This window comes from Mastomys coucha, unplaced genomic scaffold (assembly GCF_008632895.1).
Source record: "Mastomys coucha isolate ucsf_1 unplaced genomic scaffold, UCSF_Mcou_1 pScaffold18, whole genome shotgun sequence".
NCBI lineage: Eukaryota > Metazoa > Chordata > Mammalia > Rodentia > Muridae > Mastomys > Mastomys coucha.
Window position 1 is genome coordinate 67,045,588 of NW_022196900.1, and position 7,575 is coordinate 67,053,162.

Sequence of the window (7,575 nt, forward strand, 5' to 3'; positions counted from 1 at the left end):
GCTGTTTCTTCTGGCATCCGTTTCTGGGACAGCTTGCCCACCTGAACAGAGGCATGGATGTTTTCCATCTCCTGCCTGCCCAGGGCATGTGGTCTAGGTGATGCCAAGCCACGGAGCTGAACACATGCCTGGAATAGACCCTCACACACACATCTGCACGTTGGTGACAAGGGGCAGCCGTGCAAGCCAGTCACAGTTCGTGAAAACGTTTGCATCTATAGGGGAGACTGCCCTTCCTGTTGGCCTTCATATGAGGAACAAGAAGCCTGATACCCTGACTGCCAGCAAACAGCAAAGCTTGGGCTTCTCTTGACAGGGCTCCATCTCTGGATCCAGCCACGACAGAGGGGAGCCCTCAACCTTTAAGTCCTGTGAGCCAATATTCTTAGTCTTTTTCTTCAGCTTATTTGCATTAAGCTTGTCACGCGCAACTCAAAAAAAAAAATCCCTTGTCACTTATGGAACCTTTCAGAAGGTCTGAGCTTGGGCAAGCATTAGGTAGAGCTGAGAAGAATTTAGCATGTGTCCTCAATGGGACCCCTGACTGACTGGATCTGGGGAGAGAGCCAGAGAGAGGAAGCACAGAGTGTGGTACGGAGCCATCAAGGTGTGGCATTCTCAGAGGCAGAGAGCAAGGCGTGTGTGTGTGTGTGTGTGTGTGTGTGTGTGTGTGTGTAAGACACGCGTTTGTCTTTTACAAACGACAGCTGGTATACTGCTGGGACATCAGGCCTGCTCCAGTGGGCTGCTGTGTGCTTGGAGTTCAGAAAGCCCTTGGCCTGTGGTGGCAGGTGATCAACAGGAGCACCCAGCAACCTTAAAAATGGAGGCACAGCCAGGGAGCGGGAGGAAGAGTCCAGAGTCCAGGCCCAGCTGTGGAGAGAGTGTGAAAGCCTAGTGTCAAAAACAAGGGGTTTGTCGGTTCCAGAGAATCCCAAAGGAGTCACTGTTAGTCACTTACTAGCCCAGCTGCCAGCAGCCTGTAACACTGATAAAGGCAAGAACTGTAGCTCTCTCAGTCCTAGGACACCCTCAGATGCCACCTGCCTGAGCTAGAGACGTGAGTGAAGGAGGCCTAGACAGGAGCTTGATCCAAGTCTTAAAAACAAAGAAGAAGAAGAAGAAAAAATCCCAAAAAACAAAACAATAACAGATTGGTCCATTAGGAGACCAGCCTGGTGGGTTACTCAGAATGGGCTCCTTTGTCTGGCACCTCTGTGAGGCCTGTCTTCTCCAGTTTGGGGGCCAGCACCCTCCCCCACTCCTTTCTCTGCCTTCTGCTGTCTCAAGTCACAGCCAGCAAGGCGCTGGCAGGGAAACAGGTGGCTCAATTTCATTCTCCTTTCTCAAGCCTTTAGTATAGGTGCCCCCTTGGCATCTGGCCCCAGCCCGAGCCCTCTACTCTCTCTGTATCTCTTCATCAGTGTCTCTGTCCCTGGGGCTTCCAGATACTCCCCCAACTGACCTGCACACTGTCTGCTCCCTCCGTCTTGGATCTCTCTGACCTTCAGATGCATAGCCAGCGGCCCACTGGACAAGAGCCAGGATGCCAGGCGCTAAGGCATAGATTTGCAAAGTGGAAGCAGGTGTCTTTGTATGTACCCTCTCTTTGTGCTCCCCCCCCCCCGGCTCCCGCCTCTGGTTGGGGGGCCGGGGGGGGGTGGGGAGAACTGTGCTCTGAGTCCCTGGTGGTTCTGCTGTTTTGTCTCCAAGCTCAGTGATCCCTCTAAGGCTTTGCACTCTCCTCAGCTGGCCCGCTTCATTTTAACTCAGTCCCTGCCATCAGGCCTTCCCCAGACTGCTTCCTGTTCACTCCTCACTGTCCTCTTTTGTCTCCTGCCCTGTCTGATACTGGCATCTCCCTTAGTTATAGCTCAGAACCGGTTCCCAGGGAGGTAACATGGAAGGGTACAGCCTTGGGGAAGCCTTGAAGAGGCGCGGGTGCTGCCCTCCGTGAATGCAGCATCCTCCTCCTCTGCACCCCCCTCCGTGAATGCAGCATCCTCCTCCTAACAAAGACTGAGGAAGCTTCGATATCCCTTCTTCCAGGGGAGGACACCACAAGAGCGTCCCTCCACGAGGCCCTTCAAATTCTGCTGGTGTCTTGATCTTGGACTTGCCAGCGCTCAGAACTAGAAGCAATACGTGTGTTTTGTTTCTAAATTACAGTCTTCAGTGTGTCTTTGTAGCTGCTTGAATAGATTCTGACAACCTATCAAGCTTCACTGATAACACTCCACCAAAGAAGTCTCCCTCCCGGACACTCCCCAAACAGACCTGTCCCTGCCTGAATCAAAGAGCCTGTAGCTGCCCTTCCCGAAGGGGCTTTAGCTGCTCATTCCTCCCTCCAAGCCCTGCCTGGGCAGCAGATGTTGCCTTGTCTGGGTGTGTGGAGTGTGCTCCTGACCCCGGCGGGTGGGTATCCCTTGTGATGGACAACATAGGTGAAGAGAGGCAGAGGGCTACGTTCAAACAACCAGAATTGATTGCACTCTCTGGAGGTCGACACAGTGGAACTCCTGAGTGGGTGGCAATATCTCTTTGTGATTTTTAATTTGCGTGTCCCTAATGAACATCTTCCTGGGTGCTTGTCACTCACATACTTGCTTGGGTAAATGACCTGTTCAAATGTTTTGTTCATTTAAAAAAAAATTTTTTTTAATGTATAATATGTGTACAGGATAGCTTCAGACACACCAGAAGAGGGCATCAGATCCCATTACGGATGGTTGTGAGCCGCCATGTGGTTGCTGGGAATTGAACTCAGGACCTCTGGAAGAGCAGTCAGTGCTTTTAACCATTGAGCCATCTCTCCAGCCCTGCTTGCTTTCTTCCTTCCTTCCTTTCTTTCTTTTTAAAGACAGGGTTTCTCTGTGTAGCCTTGACTGTCCTGGAACTCACTCTGTAGACCAGGCTGGCCTCAAACTCAGAAATCCGCCTGCCTCCGCCTCCCCAGTGCTGGAATTAAAGATGTATACCAACCACCATTACCTGGCTCTTTTGCTTAATTTTAAATAGAGTTTATCATCTACTGAGCTGCAAGAGTTCTTTAAGTTACTTTTTGCTCGGTGTCTCTTGTTTTTATCCCAATCCTCAATGAGATAAACAATTCACAGACCTTGAATATCATCCTTTTGAAATGCAGTGGCCTTTCGTATAGCCACAAAGTTATCATCAGTTACCCCTGTATCTGCATGTGGATCATGTGGACAGACAAACTTAAAGATTTTCTTCACTCAGCTTTGAAATATTGTCGTGTGTGTGCACACGAGTACCTTGGCCCACCGTAGAGGTCAGAACAGAACTGTAAAGGTACCTCTTGCCCTAGATTCTGATGACTGAACTCAGCTCACCAGGCTGGGAGGCAAGCAGCACCTTTACCCACTGAGCCATCTCACCGAGCCAAGCTCAGAATATAACACAAGTGTTTTCAGGACGCTTTAAGGGAAATGACTATTTTCTATTTTCAAGTCTGTGACCAAGTTGTATTGACCAGCCCTTGGGTCTGGACAAACCCCAGCCCAGTCAGAGAGGGGCCCTTGCCACCCTGGATGCTCTGCCTCCCTCCTCAGACTATGCCTGCCACTCCGACACACTTCCTCACTGGAGACGCTCTGTACTGTGAGCTTCAATGAGATAGTGATTAAGGACTATAGAGAAAGTGTTTCTCAATTTAAACTTTTTTTTTTCTTTCCTGAATGGAGCAGGTGTCTGGAAGTCTCAGGAATGAAAGGATGACATCATTCTATATTTTCCTAGAATTAAACTCATCCACTTTCTGAATGGGGCTCTGTGCCAAAATATTAGCCATCTCTCCCCCTTTAGGAGCCCACAGTCTATGTCCCAGGACATCTTCGCTTTGCTGTAGATGCTGGTGAAGTCCTCTCTGAGCCCAGGGCAGGGCTATTGCTATTTGACTCCTGTTCTGGAAGCATTTCCTCCCCGCTGGTCCCCGTGGCAATTTCAGGAGGAGGTGAAGGATGCCTGCTACAAGGTGGTGGAAGGCAAACTGAGCCACAGTGTAATACTAATTGCCGTTTATTAAAACCCAGGGCTAAATGCTTAATCCTCACAAAAACTTCATGGGGAACAGACTGAGAGATCATGGCTCAGAGAACTGAGTTATTATGTTCAAGGTCTCACACAGTGAGCTGACGACATCTCTGGGACTGACTGTCCGCAACTGCTTCTTGCAGGTGTCAACTCTTCTTTGATTTGTTGGTCTAACAGATGCCCTTCCAGCCTTCTTTTTCACAGGAAAACCAAGGGATCGAGGTGGCTGGGACAGGCTGAGCACCAAGGAAAATACCAGTCCTGAACATGACTAACTCCTGAGTGGTCCAAGGACTTGTCAAGCCAAGAGCCATACAAAGGTTAACTTTCCATTCTGAAGGGAGGCCAGTGAGCCCTCTACTTGAGCACAGGTCTCTGCTGTTTCCACAACCACACCAACCTGGCAAGTCCAGAGCCAATTTCCTGCCTAAAAGAATCAGACAGTTCTTCAGTGAGCTCTACCATTGTGACTCCCCAGTGCTTGAGGACCCAGTGGGAGACACAGGGTGCTCTGTGCCTTCTGGGGGTGGGGGGACAGGGAAGATCAGACAGAGGTGACTGCAGTCTTAATCCACAGCAGCTTTACCACACAGCTCAATTCTAAAGCTTCCTGTAAGCCATTCTGTGGATTAATTCCAGCTTGTATGGGTCAGGGCCCTAATGAACAGCAACAAAAACAGACTTAATGAACTGAAGCAGAAGAGGGGCTGGTTGAAAGGAAAGCAGTTTGAGCCAAGGCTCACCAGGCCAGTGAGGTTCCGCCACACTGTACCTTAGTCTGCACATGATTTCCTTGACTGGCCCTCGGTATCTCAGCCACCAGTCCTACCTCCATGCCCCTCCATCTGCTGGGCACTGTAGACATCACCATTGAAAATATTAACAGTTAAGCCTCCTCAAGCCTCACTTTGTCCAGGTGTGTGCTAAATACCTTCTTGGATTAACTCGCTTTATAGATAAAGAAACTAAGGCTGGGAAAAGCAAGACTAATACCAAATAGACAGAAGGGCCCAGAAACCCCTCCCACCCCAGGATGGGTCATTTAGAGACTGAACCCCAGGTCCCTGATTTCAGGAAGTGAGAGGCCAGGTGTGGTGGCTCATGCCTATAATCCCAGCACTCGGGAAGCAGAGGCAGGTGGATCTCTATGAGTTCAAGGTCAGCCTGGTCTGCAGACTGAGTTCCAGGTCAGCCAGGGTTATACAGTGAGACCCTGTCTCAAAAGAGAAATAAGAAAAGAAAAAAAGAGATGGGGGAAGAAAAAATAAAAGAGGAAAGGAAAGGTGAGGAAAGGAGGAAGAAGAGGAAGAGGAGAGAATACAGGAGGGGAGAGGAGATCATCCATTCTGTTTCCAAAGTGGGAGACTTGGCCTCTGTGTCTCAGTGTCTCGAGCTGATGGAAGAAGATGCAGATGCAAAGCAAGCCCTCATACCAGTCGGCCCCTGCTAGGCTTGACCAACTCCACAAAGCCTGTCTGCCACATACCGCTCTCTAAACCTTAAGGCCTCGTGTGAAGGTCTAAAGTACACAAGACTTTGGAGATCCTTGGCAAACAGGGATACCCCTAGGTTCCATGGGTAGTGATGCCTCATGGGGACATCAAGCTGAAGTTCTCATTTGCCTTGTCTGCAGAGTCTGAAAAGCCATAGCACAAGCTGGTGTCAGGCAGCTCTCACAGCTTGAACTGTGGCATCGGTCAGCTGTCTTTCTGAGGGACCGCAGTGGTGGCTTCCCCAGCCCCGCAGGCAGGCACTTCTCAAGGAGAGCAGAGCTGCTGTCTTTGGCATTATTCAATGTCAGCAGTAGAGAAGCAAAATCAGCCCGGAGGGCTGTTTAATTGCAATTGGGAAAAAAAAAAAAAAAACAAGAAACAAAAACTCATGGTTTTCCAAGGGAGAAAAGGAGAGTTCTCCATCCCTTCAGTTTCCAGTGAGACACTGGTATCTGCTGATTCCGTCTCATTCAAATCTAAATAAGCACATTCATCATTCCAAGAAGTGCCACTTAAGCGACTGCCTTGCCTCAAGTGTTCCCAAGCACAATTAGGCATGGTGCAAGCTACTGACCCCCAGAGAGCAGGCACCAAGGGGAGATGCACCCCCCCATGGCCCTGGAAAATGTTGCCTGGCTCCTCATGTCCCCCTGGGGCAGAAAGAAAGGCAATAGGAGCTGAAGACCAAGTCAGAAATCTGGAGCCTGGCTCCTTCTCTGTAAAACCAGCCCAGCTGGACGGGGGACAGCCCGAAACTGCCCTGTTCTTCTGTTGCTACCACCATTCCTAACTACTCAAGGCTTTATTTACTGGCCAAGATTCGGTCTGCGTCCTTCACTATTCAACACACTCAGCACAAAATGTCCCCCTTTCCCTGCCATCTATGAGTCTCCCGGGTGCCTTTCAGGTCACACACTTGAGTTTGTGAGAGCAGTGGTAACAGATCACACACCTCCCTGTTGTATTATTCTGCTGTCTTGACTACTCAGTGAGCTCATAAGCATGACCCTACCCCTGCTTTATGGAGGAAGCACACACTGTTAAGTAATTGGCCTGAGGTCCCACAGCTGGCAAACAGAGGAGACTCAGACTCAGGCTACCATATTTGGAACTCTTAACCTCTCACTAAGACATTCATATGGACTGGACTACAATCCTCAAAGCAGGTTGTGGTGTTGCAGGACTCTAAACCCAGACTGGGGCAGGAGGATCATGAATTCAAGGGCTAACTGGGCCGCGTAGTGAGTATCTTAGTCAGGGTTTCTATTTCTGCACAAACATCATGACCAAGAAGCAAGCTGGGGAGGAAAGGGTTTATTCAGCTTACACTTCCACACTGCTGTTTATCACCAAAGGAAGTCAGGACTGGAACTCAAAACGGGTCAGGAAGCAGGAGCTGATGCAGAGGCCATGGAGGGATGTTCCTTACTGGCTTGCTTCCTCTGGCTTGCTCAGCCTGCTCTCTTATAGAACCCAAGACTTCCAGCCCAGGGATGGCACCACCCACAAGGGGCCCTCCCTCCTTGATCACTAATTGAGAAAATGCCCCACAGCTGGGTCTCATGGAGGCACTTACCCAACTGAAGTTCCCTTCTCTGTGATAACTCCAGCTGTGTCAAGTTGACACACAAAACCAACCAGTACAGAGAGCTTAGGTCAGCCTAGGATAAACTGAGTTCATGGCCAGTGTGGGTGACCTAGTGAGATCCTGTGTCAGAATGAAACCTTTTTTAAGGGGCTAAGAAAATGGCCTAGCATACAAAAGGCCAGTATCATAAAACAGAACAAAGTGGGTTCGGACAGAAACAGGGCCCACAGCTTGGTGGCCTTTATGCCCTTGTCCCTCCACACTCAGCAAATGAATGAGTACATGCAGTAAGAACTAGAAAAACCCTAGAGACTATATGACACAATGATATTAGCGCCGGCTCTACTTATTAAGCGCTCACTGTATGCTATACACATGACCCCACTCAGTAAGAGTGTGGTAGCTGCTACACATGGGCCAGACCTTTTCACATTTTTTTTG